Below are 15,954 nucleotides of genomic sequence, written 5' to 3'. Positions count from 1 at the left end.
AGACCAGGTGAAATATGTACTGTCTGGGATTGGAAAACGGTAGTCAGTTATGTAACCAGGGATCATATTTAATGGGACATGAAGGGGACCATAGAAAAAGCTTGCTAAGCTATATGATAGTTATAACATCTAATTGATGTCAGACAAAACAGTATAGAAAGAAATCTGTGTATACCATGATCATGGGAGCAGAGATACTACTTCTTTTCTTACATACGCAAATACAACATACTTAATAGAGAAAAATTCCCACATAAATACATGCCTAGAGATCCTGACTAATAACTTTAAGCTTTGCCTTTTCCTTTCCCCCAAAGAGCCTCTTAGTAGCTACAACAAATAGCTACAAATGGAAATTCATATTGGTTTATCCTATCCTACTACATGAAGTGAGGTTTCTTCCTCTGCCATCCCTGATCATGCTGCAGAGTCAGTCTCTGTCTCCCTAAATATCCTGCTGCAGGAGATGGACCAAGGGAACTACAATCTAAATCTACAGAAAGTAAGCAGTGGGTTGGCACCAGGGTCCCTGGGGCAAATGTGTTTTTGCCCTATTGATAATACATCCTTGATTAAGGGGAATGTTATTTCCTTATGTTTTAAAATTGTTATATTTAAACGTTTTGTGTGATGTTTGTAGGACATGTGAGTTGTCAGTAAACTTACATGCAGCTTGGTTGCAGCAAACAAAATAATATGAATTCACACGTATTCACGAGCACCTTAGATATCAATGAACGTATTAGTCACTTCAGTCTGGTCAGTAAAGTTCATACTGACCAATCACCTCTTAGTGATTAAATTCCGAGAAACATTAAGGAAGTTTTTTTTGAACACTGCCCCCTCCTGGTCTATTTGCAAAATGCTAACATTTATCCCTAAGAAAATATAATTTCACGGATATCTCAATGAAATAGCCATATTTGGACATAATTTTGGCTACAAACCTATTCAGTGATAAAAGGGTTCTATTCAGAGCAATATGTATTAATATGGACTTGAGCAAAAACCAAGACACTAAAGTGAAAGAGGAGCTTGAGTCAGGTCAGCTCCAGCTTGGAGTCCTCTACCCTTGGTGCTGGGGTGAGCCAGATGGTGGGCCTATGTATTCCTCATCATACCAAGCTCTGCTTGTTTGAAGATTTCTGATTATATTGTTTATTACTGTTGTGGTTGTCAGATTTTTTACACACCCAATGTAATGCATGAAATCTCTAAGAAGAACCTGCATTTTTTCTTCATCTAACCACTAAATTCAGTACATAATTGAATAAATGAACTGTACAGCAACCACTTTACTGATGTCAATTGTGTGACCATGGATATGGATATGTTTGTTTTGCTGCTGTCATTTCAGCACACTTGTGATTATTAAGTATACGTTTGAAAAAAAAGAGAACAAGTTTCATATTTAGTTATATTTCAAACATCCTATCTATGGACCAAACCAAGCATCCATGTATATTTGCCCCTATGTTGATGACAAAAGAAATCTCCATGCATTATAGACTTGCTGCAAAGAGAATTGTAAAAATGGAAATAACCAATTATAAAAATGGAAATAACCATTTATTTCCATTGTCACTGGTTTATTATACTTAATTACATAGTCAGCTCAAATAAACGATGCCTAACCTATAAGCATGTAGGCTTAAACAAACTTCTTTCCTATAGTGACCAGCTTATTGTTTATTTGTGGACACTGACTTCCACCAAAAGCAAAAAATTTTGCAGATCTTCTAGGTCTACTTTTTACAGATGTAGTGAAGTAATGCTCCAGGACTCCAATAGCGATCTAGCTTGGATTTATTACCCCATCAGATATGTTTTCACCAAGTCTCTTCAAATAAACTGTTGTCACACTTTTGGAGTGCTGGATTATTTCTAGAATGTTTCTTGTAGGCACTGGAACTTGCCTGTGCATTTACTTGATGCAACTATATTTCCAATTTAGTCAGCCTTTACAACGAATCCATCTCCCCTGCATTTACCTTACCAAGGTGGTATAGAAGTGGCACAATATCACAGAATCCTTATGTTCTGCTTTCTTGCTGCACGCATGTACACATGAGTCTGAGGGTTCTGGGGTAAGTTTCACAGCTTTTCTCCTCAGTATTTTACCCAAGATGAACATTGATCTGTGTGCAGGTCAAGTGGGTGACAAGACAATTTATTCCCTTCTGCAGCCTTTACTGATACTGGGTGAAACAGGCCCTCACTACAACTCACCCTTTCCCTTTCCTAATGAAACTGTAGCTTGCAACTACAGAGTGTCCATGCCTAAAACATGTTATCAAACAGAATAGGGGTAGCAAACTATTATCATGCCCCATTACCTGGTATATATAGTTGTATTTATTTTCTTACATATAGAATAAGGTTGGGTTAGTGTAAGCAAGCTTCCAGTTATCCCAGAAAACATTAAAACAATGCTGAAATACTTGTGATTGTTCACACGGTATTTATCTATTCTGTCACACTCAAAAAACGTTCCCAATATTGATGTCACCTTCAGAAATCTATAATTGCCAAGTTTAGATCACACTCCCCTTTTAAACAATGGCTCATCTGTTTCTCCCATTTTTTGGCAGTATGTCAGAGAAGATAAATTGCTGAAGATTAAAAATATTGTCCTGTGTATTTCTAAATTAAGTTCCCCAAGTACCATTCATTGCATGACATCTGAGACAAATCTAGTAACAACATCAAACTCTGCCTGTCACCTTTTTATTTCTAACAACCTGCTAGGAGAACCCATTCAAATATCTGACATTATTATAGTAGCAGGGCTGTCATCAGATATCTTAGCGCCCCTTACAGATTTAATGCCAGTCCATCACATTGTCTAACCCATGCGCCACCCAGCACTCTCCCTTGCGATCTCATAAGCACACCTTATGAGAGCAAGGACGAGCTGGGTGCAGTATTTTTTCAGGTACTCTAACACTGTACGCTTACATACACCCCAACACCATATGCTCACCCACTCTTGATAACACAAAACTCTGACACCCACCCACATATGCTAATACCAAATACTAACACACACAGACTCATGCTATCACCATACACTAAGAGACTCTAAGACAGTAACGGATACATACATGCTAGCATCATATGGTCACAAACCCTTAACAACTCGAAGTACACATACACTAACACAATATACACATACAACATGATATGCACACTCAGACTAATGCCATACAGTAATATAAACAAATAACACCATACACTCACACACGGTATCACCACACACTTATATGCATGCACACATCATCCAACAACATACACTAACACATCCACACTCATTCTGTGTATTATACAATATATAATACACACTGACTAACATGTTGCATACACACTGTACTCTAACACAACAGTACAGTACACATACATAGACATATACACACACATTCTACTACTCCTCTTACCTCGCTGAGTCCTGTCTCCCATGAAGCTTGCACTATCCATATGAGCTGTCACTCTACTCAGTGGTGTAACTAAAAATGCCAGCGTCCTCTGCATGATGTATGGTTGTGACCCCCAAGCTACTCCCCTACACGGTAATATAGTTATACACACTAACACACTTAAACACAGTACAATACTTACACACACAGTAACATACATTCTTATACATGCTAACATACACACATACGCAGACATTTTAACATACACACATGATAACTTACACACACAGTTTGATACTTACACAGTATGATACTTACATATACTAACATACATACTATACACAAACAGACTTACATATATACTAACATACACACATACAGTAACAGACTTACACACAATAACATACTTATTTACACTTACACAAGTAACAGGGAGTAGACAGGTGCCAGCACTTCTGGACCCTCAGGGGCCTCACACGTTGTCTATGTCTGAGCACCAGGAAATGATGTCATATTTCTGTGTTGGGTGATCTGCAGCATCAGTCTAGCAGTATGCTGGGGGGGGGTTCGGTGGAACTGATGTTGGAGGGACTCTCTTATGTGAATGTCAGAATGTGATAGATACAACCAATACCACCAATAATAGAATCTTTTTCTTGATGAATAAACATGGATGTCAAAAACCTTACAAAACAACAAAAGCCTTAAGAGACAACTTTAAAATTCAAACATATAAATATTAAACAAATATATCCATTATAACTGCTGTTGTCTTGAGCAATATATTTTGGTGTCTTGACTATTTAGGACCACTATCTGTGTACAATCAGCAGCATTTTCATAGAAACAGAATATAAACTTTACACCACCAGCAAGCAATTCAACTACCTAGGCATATAGGCAATTAACAAGCTATAACCTCTCAAACTCTCATGCAGTTTTAAACATGCATCTCCTCATAGTAAGCATTGCTTGTGTAATCACCCCTCAAAGCAAACGTAATTGAACAATTAGGTTTAGTTGAGGAATACTAGCCATAAATGGTGTCCAGATCAACTTGACAAAAACTGATATTGATACGAGACAAATACAACCTTTGAGTACATTCAAAGCCTTACATTAGAATCACATTTGTGTTACAACTGCATTGCATGCATGTGTTGTTTGTAATTATATATGTGAAAGAGATCCACCAAAATCAGACAAAAAAATAATCAATAACAATATTTATATATATATATATATATACATATATATATATATATATATGATTGTTAACAGCAATCACAATCCTATCATGCCCAGGCATACCCAGATTCCAGCATGTGCTGGCTGACTTAGCTTGATAGGAGTGTGATTGCTGTTGGCAAACTGGATCATACCCCACTACCCCCTTTCTAAGGGCATGCAGTTTATATTTTAGGAGCTGACAGGGCCCTTCCATCACTTATTCCAAGCCCAGGAAACTGAAACAAGTAGTGGGTCACTACCTGCAAGATGTGTAACAGGTGCATGCACATATCAGAGCCCCCTGACCAACACATAGGAAGAAATGAACCATGGGCCGACAACCCACCTCTTCCAGAACCACTCACTCCAAGAAGGACTGAATTTCTCAAAATGGGTGCATGAGGTTGAACAAACTATGGGGAGACAAATCCACGTAAAATGCCCCATCGAACCAGCATCCCAATATATGCTGGCAATCTGGATGAATTTGCAACAGTCTGAAGGCAGACTCAACTTCCGCCTTTGCCATCAATGTTCCTGGCATTGATGGAGGTATAGGGCACAGAACACAGATCCTTGTCAATGTCATCATTGACTGAACCCCCTTTCAGATAAGACAAATGGATAAGCCTCCTGCTTAGGACCACCTCCAAACGGAAACCCTAAGTTCCACCACCGCAATCTCCGTGAAAGCGCTGGTCATAAGCAGGGGCGGGCTGGGGCGGGAGGGAATTGCCCCCCAGACTGCCCTAAATGTAAATTAAATGGCTGGCCGTGCGGCCGCACGCTAAAGTGGCCGATGTGGGCTGTCTTTAATGTGGAACAAAAGCTTGCAGCAACCATGATCTTTCACAGAGGCCCTGCAGCTTACCTGTGCTTTGCATCACGTCACATAACTCCGCTCCATTCCTGCTTCCACAGCCAGTACAAGAGAAGTTGTTTGCACAGAGTACGAGCAACGCAGAGGGTAGCAGCGGAAGTCTGCGAGTGGCACCGAGATCTGCAGGGGGAGGGTGTTTGAATGAGTATGCGGTGTCGCATACCTGTCCTGGTGCGTGTTTGTGTGTCGGTGTGGCAGAGCCTGTCCTGGTGTGTGTGTTTGGGTGTTGATGTGGCAGAGCCTGTCCTGGTGTGTGTTTGGGTGTCGGTATGGCAAAGCCTGTCCTGGTGTGTGTATTTGGACATCTGTTTTCTGGCACTTTACTTTCTGTAGGAATAACTTGAACTATTTATTTTTTTTCTTATCCAGAAATAAAAGCCCTCCTGAATTTGTAGTCACTCCAAAGGACAAACGTTTTTAGGCCCAGAAATCAGTGAGAGGAAAAGTAAAGGTTTTGTGTTATTTACTCTATTTCAAGCTGCATATCTCATTAAAAAGGATTAGTTGGGTAAATTGTGGTTTTAGGCCGTGTATGATGACTTTTTTTAGTATACTGATGTACTTCCAATCCCATCACATTACATCAATATGTGTTAGAAAATCAGGAAAAGATGGGCATGGATGGTGGTCTGATGCGGTGGCGCAATAGTGGCCTTCCAGGAGCTGCTCCACTTCAGAATCCATGACCAACACTCGCAAAGGAATGAAAAAAAGGGAAGGAAGGCAAACCACACCCTCACCTTCCTCCCCCTCCCCATTAATTGACCCCCTGGTTTAGCCCTCTGCAAGGCCTCCTTAGGTCAATGCTGACCCTGTGAGCATCATTATAAGAGGGGGTACTTAGTAAAATTACTTGGTGTAAACAGCTCACAAAACCTTGCTGGGCTTTTTACTTGGGTGTATTATTAGTCCACTTTTTTAAGCACTAAAAAGTGTCTTCAAATCACTAAGCTTCTGGTAGGACTAATAATCTAGTAAGGTCCTGGGGCATTGTGAAGGGTCGATTAGAAAAAAGTGGATTTACATCTAGGAGAGACACTATTTGTGATCCCCAATATATACTGTATTTTTAATATTGCATGTTGTGTTAATTTGTTTTTATATTATACGTGTACTATACAGTGCTCATTTATAATTGACTGAAAAAACTATAAACAAGGACATACTAACGGAAAATATTTTAGATTCATGGAAATGAAGAGAAACATTAGCGGTCTACAACTGCTGAAAACTGCAACCATAGTACATCAATACATGCTATCAACTACAAAATGCTTAAGATCCCTAGTAGTTCTTATCTATTACTGACATCAAGCTCTACACTTCAAAGTATGTATGCAGCACAGGATTTAAGGCCATATCTGATGGCAGGGAAATACTCAGCATTCTTCACAATGCTTTTTTTCATTTTCTTAGTTCACTAAATGTTGTTCCCATGATCTACACTGTATATACATTTTCTTTGGGCTTAACACACTACAACTAATTTCCAAGAAAATGAAACACACAAAAACAAAACAAAAAAGATCAGTAAAGCTTGTTTATAGAAATTAAGTAGACTGTTAAATTGCATTTAATACCTCCTTCCCTAAAGCCTTTGTTATGTAGCCGCTGCTTCTTTTCAATAGAGTTGCTCGTACAGACCTTTACCTCTTGGAGTGGGGAGACCATGGTCTCCCCAGGCCATGTTGCGCCGTCAGGAGTTAAAGGGCCGTGCGAGTCTATTGGTCACCTGCAGGGGCCTCCTCTGGCATCAACCAACTGGTTCGCCATCAGGAGTTAAATTGGTTGATGCCAGATGAGGTCCCTGCAGGCGACCAATAGACTCACTCGCACGGCCCTTTAACTCCTGACGGCGAACCAACGGATTTCCACACCCGTTAACCCCTGCCATGCTGCATAGATAAGGTAGGCTAGATGGGGAAGGGACCAGGGAGATTAGTAAATGAAGACGAACACGAAGATTCTTCGTGTTGTGTGTCTTTGTCTTCGTATATGTTTTGCCACCACCATGTTCGTATGTACGGTATTCGGGCTGAACAACAAAAATGCACCCTTTGTGTTCGTTTTCATATTCCCCTAATACGAAAGCACAAGTCTAGTGATTATGTACAACCATTTTCCTTAAATTAGGTATTAGCTTAAAATATGTAGGATTCCTTGAATAAATATAGCTATAGCAAAACTATGAAAATTGTCCTGGCCTTCCACCTGTAAAAGTGTGGACTGACACTTGGTACTCAAATATTCTTGGGGTCAGGTCATTCATAAAGTTCCTAGGTATTTTGTTATTCACACTAACAGTTCATTGAACTTTATTCATTCCACCCATAATATGCATTTTTATGCATATCACAGCTGAGAGGTCCCTTTCAATTTTCATGTGCATGCCAAATACTCCTGACGGGGGTGTAATCAGGCCATGATGCATATGCGTGGAAAGTGCTCCCGTTAACTTCAATGGGATTGCTTCCTGCCACTGATTGGTGAAAACCTTGGATCATGTAGTAGACAGGGAGCTGCAGCTTGTACCTTAGGTAAGTATTAGACTCGTGCACATGGACCAAAAACGATTTGGACAAATCTTTAGTTTCATTTTTGGTCTGTTCCTTTTTTAGACAACACATTTTGTTTCCTGCCTTTCGATTTGGACTAAATTCGGATTACTTTTTAGACTAGGAAACTAAATTTGTTGTCACTCACTCTCATTCGCTTTCTCACTGTCTCAATGTCTCTCTACCTTATGTGACAACCACTTCTATGTCTCTGCTACTCCGCCTTATTCAGTGCAGAAACACTTCTCTTTCTCTGTGGATCTGTCTGCATTATTCTACCATCTTGGAGTACTTCCACAACAGGGCAGAGCATGGAAGCACCACCCTGGTGGAGAAGTACATAGAAAAGTAAGGATAATACAGGGTAGGGAGGGATTGAATGAGAGGTTAGGGGAAGGAGCGTGTATGTATGTATGTATGTTAGAATGAGAATGTATGTATACGTGTATACAGGGAAAAGAAAAAATGTCGGTGCGCTAAGCTAGTCACAGGCTCAAATAATACAAATGTATAATACGAGGCTTACTAAACAGGCGTAAGCATGCTGCAAAAACAGTGAATTGGCTGTACAATGTATACAAAAACAAAAACTGTCTGCGCTTCTTACCCTAATAAAGTTGGCAACAAATATATAAACATAATATAAATGAGAGGTTTTGGTTATATGAATTGGCCAAAGCATAATTAAGCTCACCCGCCACGTCAAGGCACACTCTCAATAGGGCGAGAACCTACTCTCACCTCCTACATAGTGGGCACACAAAGCAGTTTATACTGCTACCAAAACCTTATTAATGTGTTTGGGGAGGTGCAATTAAACCTCCTCCCTATTAACCCCTGGACAGCAAGCTGCAACCAGACTGATGAGGAGCCAACAACCTCAAATATGTGCAAACAGGGAAAAGAAAAAATGTCGGTGCGCTAAGCTAGTCACAGGCTCAAATAATACAAATGTATAATACGAGGCCTACTAAACAGGCGTAAGCATGCTGCAAAAACAGTGAATTCGCTGTACAATGTATACAAAAAACAAGTGTATGTTATTGAGTATGTGTAAATGTGTGTTAGTGTATGGATCTTAGCGTGTGTGTAAGTTTGTGAGTGAGGGTGTGTGTATATATTTATTAGGTACACCTGCTTGTTAACACACATAGCTAATCAGACAATCACATGGCAGCAACTCAATGCATTAAGGCATGTAGATGTGGTCAAGACAACTTGCTGAAGTTCCAACCATGCATCAGAATGGGGAAGAAATGGGATTTAAGTGACTTTGAACGTGGCATGGTTGTTGGTGCCAGACAGGATGGTCTGAGTATTTCAGAAAGTGCTTATCTACTGGGATTTTCACACACAACCATCAGCCTACCTGAGTATTGTTGCTGATCATGTCCATCCCTTTATGACCACAGTGTACTCATCTTCTGATGACTACTTCCAGCAGGATAATGCACCATGTCACAAAGCTCACATCATCTCAAACTAGTTTCTTGAACATGACAATGATCACTGTACTCCATAGGCCTCCACAGTCACCAGATCAAAATCCAATTGGGATGTGGTGGAATGGGAGATTTGCATCATGGATGTGCAGCCCACAAATCTGCAGCAACTGCGTGATGCTATCATGTCCATATGGACCAAAATCTCTGAGCACCTTGTAGAAAGAATGCCACAAAGAATGAAGGCAGTTCTGAAGGCAAAGGGGCATCCAACCCGGTACTAGAAAGGTGTACCAAATAAAGTGGCCAGTGAGTGTATGTGTGACTGTGGATTTGTGTGCTACCAGGAGGGGAGCAGGGAGCTGAGGTCACTTAACTTTATCTGTTTCCCAGGCTAGAAGGTACCAGCCCTCCCCTGGTTAAGCCTAGAACAGTGCATAAGATAAATACACCACTGATGGTAATACCGTGTAATATTCTGACTATCACATAGAATGCTCACACAACCACATGTTATTAGTCTAATACCATGATTGCACAACTGGGTGAAAAGTTAGATTTTTTTCCAAAAGGAGTTACCACAAATATCACCCACAGGATCACAACATCTGTAGTTTGGAAACAGTGAGTGTATGCTTGCTTACATCACAACACAACCATTCTTTTTACCTCCTGAAACACTCTGTGTGTAGTAACATAAATGTCATGATGACACAACGTGCGGTGGACTTTCTGGGCACAAACACATCAGGCGTCAAGTCTCAATGAGCAGTCAAGTATTTAAATCATCACATTAGACAAAATACTTTTTTACTACACTACTATTACTAGTTTGCATCCGAATTTGAACATTTCATCATATGTTACTATAGATTTTTTTATATCAAATGAGAGTCTTTGCTATATGCTTCAGTTGATTTAGAGATTAGATGATAAAATGCCCCACTTGACTTCTTTAACATCCATATTTATTCTATAGTCAAATTCTCTGGATATCACTCTACCTCTGTTAGTATCTTCTGTTGAAAAGAATTATGGCTTTAACAAACACACTATGTGATCTCTAGAGAATCCCTATATAATACAGGTGCATTAGGAAATTACTAGGGCTGTGCATTCAAACGAAGTCACAATAAAACCACATTCTTTGCTCTCAAAGTAACTTTAAATATGTCAAAAGTAAGTAGCGGTGACTAATGTCAAACCTACCCCTTGAGGGGACATTGGAGACAGACAGTCAACAAAAGATTTCCTAAAGGTAGAACTAATGAGGGACATAGAACCTCTGCAGTGTTCTGTTACCTTAGGTGATGAGTGAACTACATCATGCAACAGCCTCACGCAGGTTCACAACCAGTTTTTCTTGTTCTAGAAATTCTCTATTTTTTTCCTGGGCCATTGGATATTATTTTGGTTATATGTTTATTAATGGATAGCTTAAGAATAACAGTAAAACATCAGTATTGAGCAACAAAGGCACAATATCCGTTTATTTATTTATTTAGAGACACAGAAGTCAAGATACAGGTATGTACAACAAAGATGAGCTCAAATAGAGTATTCTTTTAAAAATATATGTTTTTTCAAATTATCCCCCAATATTAAAAACTAACTGGCCTCTTTTCCTGCTTTATTTTGTTTGTACTGTATGTAAAACTATTACTAATAACTCTACAACATTAAAATATTGCCAAATAAAAATATTCAAGTCAATAATTTTGTTCTTTGCTGATGGTGGCTATTGCATGTTAATTGTTTCTGGGGGTATACATCTAAAGTCTGCAGAACAAACAAACTGGGCTGGGCACTTTATGGACCGATAAATTACATATATGCAGCTGCTGGCTGGATAACTTAGCTTCATGTCGTGCTTCATTACACACTTTTGTATGTTTAACAACAGGATCTGTTACACAAGGGGTAGTGAATGTACATGGTAGGTAGGTAGCATCAGGCACCGGCCCATTTGCCTGGGCTGCCGAATGACCAGTTTGGGCCTGCTTATAAATGCCTTTGCCTTATCTAGGAACTCTAAGGCGTTTATCAGAGCTATCTTTACCACATGGTAAAAAGGCAGGTGACCATGACCAGGGATGTTACTAGGTCAAAAGATCTGAGACTTGATCCCACAGCTTATTTGATCACAGTGAAGTCCACTTTGGGAGTGGTCAGTCTGCGCACTGCACGTTTACATACACATACACAAATATTTGCAACAAATTAACAAAATCAATTTCTTTATTCCCTGCATCCTCTGTGAACTTGTACAGATAGACTCTGTACAACCAAGTCTATCTCTTTATCTTCCCAACTTTCTCTTTGTGTCACCTCCAATTTCACTTTATCTATCTCCCTTTTCTCACTGTCTCCCCCATTTGTCATTCTCTCTCCCATTTCTCCACATCTCTTTTCATTTCATCTCATCTCTCCTTATCTTTCTTCTCCTCTTTATCTTAATCTCTCTTCCTTCTCTTTGTCCTGTTGGTCCCAACATCTCCTCCATCTCCTTATCTCTCTCCTTTCACTCATGATTATATTTGGTACCTCCCCATCTTTCCCTTCCCTCTTCCCCAGTAAATTACATATGTACTGGCACACATTTTTAAACATACACTAACATTTGCACAGACACTCACACACACATGCACACATACATACTCAAAACATGCACTTATACATACACACACTTGCACATACATATCCATGCTCACATGCACATACGAGTCAGTGCTCGCACACACATACACATTCCTTTAGGGTTGCTGCTCTCTGCCTTTTCATTCTCTGCCTGCCTATGCCACACCTGTGGCTCATTTGCTTCATGTCTCCCTATGCCACGCCTGTGGCTTGTTGGCTGCCTCTGCTACAACTGAGATTTGCTAGGTGATCATGACCATATCTTCCTTGGCATGCTCCTAGCTTCTTGCTAGTACATTTGTTTCTGGTCCTACTTGCATCTGGAGGCTTTTGATATTTCTGCTTGTTATTTGGAGTTGACCCTTTGCATGGACTTTCCCCCTTTGTACTGCGTTTGATTTTGATCACCTGAATTTTGACCTATTAGGCATGGGTTTTGACTTCTCTTCTGGATCATCCCCTGGTACCGTGCTCCAGACCCAACCTGCAGTCAACCCACACCTGCGTGCTCTTCAGACCCCTTGGTGCCCCAAAGCTAGAGTCTACAGACGGCACCAAAGAGAAAGCCAAATGCTAAGGCAGACAGCTGTCTGCCACTGGACACAGCAACACCTGTCTGTCTTTAGCATAGCCCCAAGGTCAATCTTGCCTCTGCAGAAGCCAATCCTGATCCAGCACTGGCTCCTGACACATCCATGCTCACACACACAGCCGTCATCACACACACTTACACATACACATCCATGCTCACGCATCGTTTCACATATGTCCATGCTCATACACATAGACATGAGTGCTCACACACACATCCATGCTCACACACACTTACACATACATGCTCACAAACACACATACACAAGCACGCTCACACACACACATCCTTGCTGACACATAAATACATATATATGCTCACACATACACCTACACATGCATATCAATGCTCACGCACACACATACATATCCATACTTACTCACACACATCCATGCTCAAACACCCTTACACATAAACATCAATGTGCACACATACACATCCATGCTCATATACATATACGCATCCATGCTCACACACACTTACACATATATGTTCACACGCTTACACACACTTACACATACAGGTTCACAAACACACATACAAATACATGCTCAGACAAAAGCATAAATACATACATACCTGAATGCTTGCTCACAAACACTTATACCCTCTCCCTCCTGTAGTGTTCTAGCAGCCTCACTTTAGACGTGGGGTCACGTGAACTTTTTAAATTTATCTTGTTTTTTAGAATACTTTTCATTATTATTCATGTGCTATTTGCATTTGCAGAGTTGGTATGGTCAATAATGATAATGTTTACAGTACACTTTTGGGAAGGTCATAACGAAAAGAGCTTATTTAATGCAGAAATAAGTTATACATTGCTAAACATAACTAAAACTATGAACAATCATTTTACTTTTGATTGTAGCAATGTGAGTGTCCTTCTATTAATTATCAACAAAAACACTATGCATGATTTGCAAAATGTCCTACATGTAGAGTTGAAGTTACCACAAAATATACATGATTATAATGTATCTTTAAAACAGACTACTAATCATAAGCATTACGTTGCATTTTGTTCTGTTGTCATGACTGCAAAAAATAGAATAACAGACATACGTTTTTATGAAATCAGATCCATATTTAATGTTACGCTCTAAATGTCTTTGAAATTCTATATTCTGCAATGTGTATATTATACATTTGTTATGCATTGTGCATTATTCTTTCACACAAAGACCAATAACTTCTTGGAGAAGAGTACTGATATCTAGTAGATTGCACAGTAACTCATAATTGAATTTGTTACAAGGCAGTTAATTCAAGAAAGTGGCAAATATACTGCAAAAATATATATAACAATAATTAAAGTATTGACAGACCACCAGTAACAGCCAACTGGGACACATCAAAGGATTTTATTTGCAAGTTTCATGACCCTCCACTGGAACAAGAAGTACTGACTGACCCTGAAAGGACTGCCCCCCTGTCACACAGGTTCCATTACTGCAATTAGCCACAAAGCAATATTTTCATGCTCCCATTTCAAATCTGGACGGATTGCTATACGCTGCCTGAATTGCTGGTCATATATAAGCCAGGGTTGCTCCCCCACAAGTATATAAGATGTTATTTAGCATAGAGAGATAGGAAATCTATGGGTCAAGCCATTGTTTTTTGAGATAATGGATACCTCTGGACTCACAGTCATCCTGAAGCACTCAGGAGAGGAGAAAAACGATTTGAAGGAAAACTCTGGGGAGCCATGGTTAAAGGCCTGCCCTTCCTCTGGAATTTAAGACACAAATACAGAGTCTTTAACTATACTTACCTTTAACTTTTTTATTAATATGAGGTTGAATGATCATTGTTTCCAAAACATAGCGTCCCTATCGCCTTTACCACCCTGCTTGTGTTAATATTCTGAAAAGACACACATATGATTCACAATCTAAACTATCCCAAAATATATTTGTATCAATATAAACTGCTTTTGTTTTACCCTTCCAAACAATTTTAACCTTTAGATTCTGTAGTAAATGCTGCAAAAAACGTAACTTAAGATCACAGTGGACTATAACACCGATCATATAATTGATTTACAGGTTGATAGAAAGAGTGTCACAGTATAGCCAATTACAAAAAGAGAAACATTAAATATGATGGTACATAAAAACCTTACAACCCATGTGTTCTGCCCATTTTCCTGATGTAAAAGACTATGCAAGATATTTCCTTTGGAAGTCTGGGCTCCCGGTCAGCATCCTCTTCTGCCCGCTATCACTGGGACTACTCTCGGCAGCTTGTGGCAGCTGCACACACACGGACGCCTGGTCAATATTTATAAGGGGCGTAATTGTCCTTGATCACGCCACTGACGCTTCAGGACCTCCCCTCGGGCTATTTAAAGCTGCAAAACCTTAATGCCAGCGCTTAGTTGTACTGTGGCTCCCTTATGGATAGTCCTTCTTCTCAGCATACTTCTGAGTCTTTCCAGCTTTTTATTTAGTATATGGTTATCCTGGTAGCCTGACCTCTGCTACGTTACACAACTCTCCATGACTTCTGATATCCTGTGTATACATTTTTCAGTGATCTCTGGTATCCTGATCCTGTTACATTAATTACATTACATTTATTTATGTAGTGCCAGCAGATTCTGTAGTGTTGTTACAATCAGTGGAATAATTTAAAATCTCACACAATACACAAACTGGTACAAAAAGAGAAGAGGGAGCTCTTGGGAATTTACAATCTTGTTGGTGGTTGATGCAGAAGTGAAACAATAGAAGAAGACTGCTGGGATGGGGATGATCTGTAGAGCTTATTGATCATTCAGATGGCTTGATTAGGATGATGGCTGAGAGTTTTAGGCAGAAAGGTCGTAAGCTTCTCGAAAAAGGTGGGTTTTGAGAGAGTTTTTGAAAGTCTAACGGAACAGAGAAGGGAATTCCACAGAACGGGTACAGCACGGGTGAAATCCTGAATAAGCGAGTGAGAACATGTAATGACAGAATGCATGTCTTAATGATACTTCAGCTGACCTGGAAAGGAATCAAAGTGCACTTTGATTGCATTTTATTTTAAGCCTAGTCCAGCTTGACAATTCTCACAATACTACTTTATATATAAGATTATCCATTTTCATCAATTGTATTTAAAATAGCTCCCATTTAATTTGCTTAAAACCACTAACAACCTAGCCACCCTTGTCCACCTCCTGTTCCATCCCTTTTGGTATATGATGGCCCTATATCAG

The sequence above is a fragment of the Sceloporus occidentalis genome, unplaced genomic scaffold (assembly GCF_023333645.1).
Source record: "Sceloporus occidentalis isolate IW3139 unplaced genomic scaffold, rSceOcc1.0.p SCAF_133, whole genome shotgun sequence".
Taxonomy (NCBI): Eukaryota; Metazoa; Chordata; class Lepidosauria; order Squamata; family Phrynosomatidae; genus Sceloporus; species Sceloporus occidentalis.
This window is presented reverse-complemented; position numbering follows the sequence as displayed.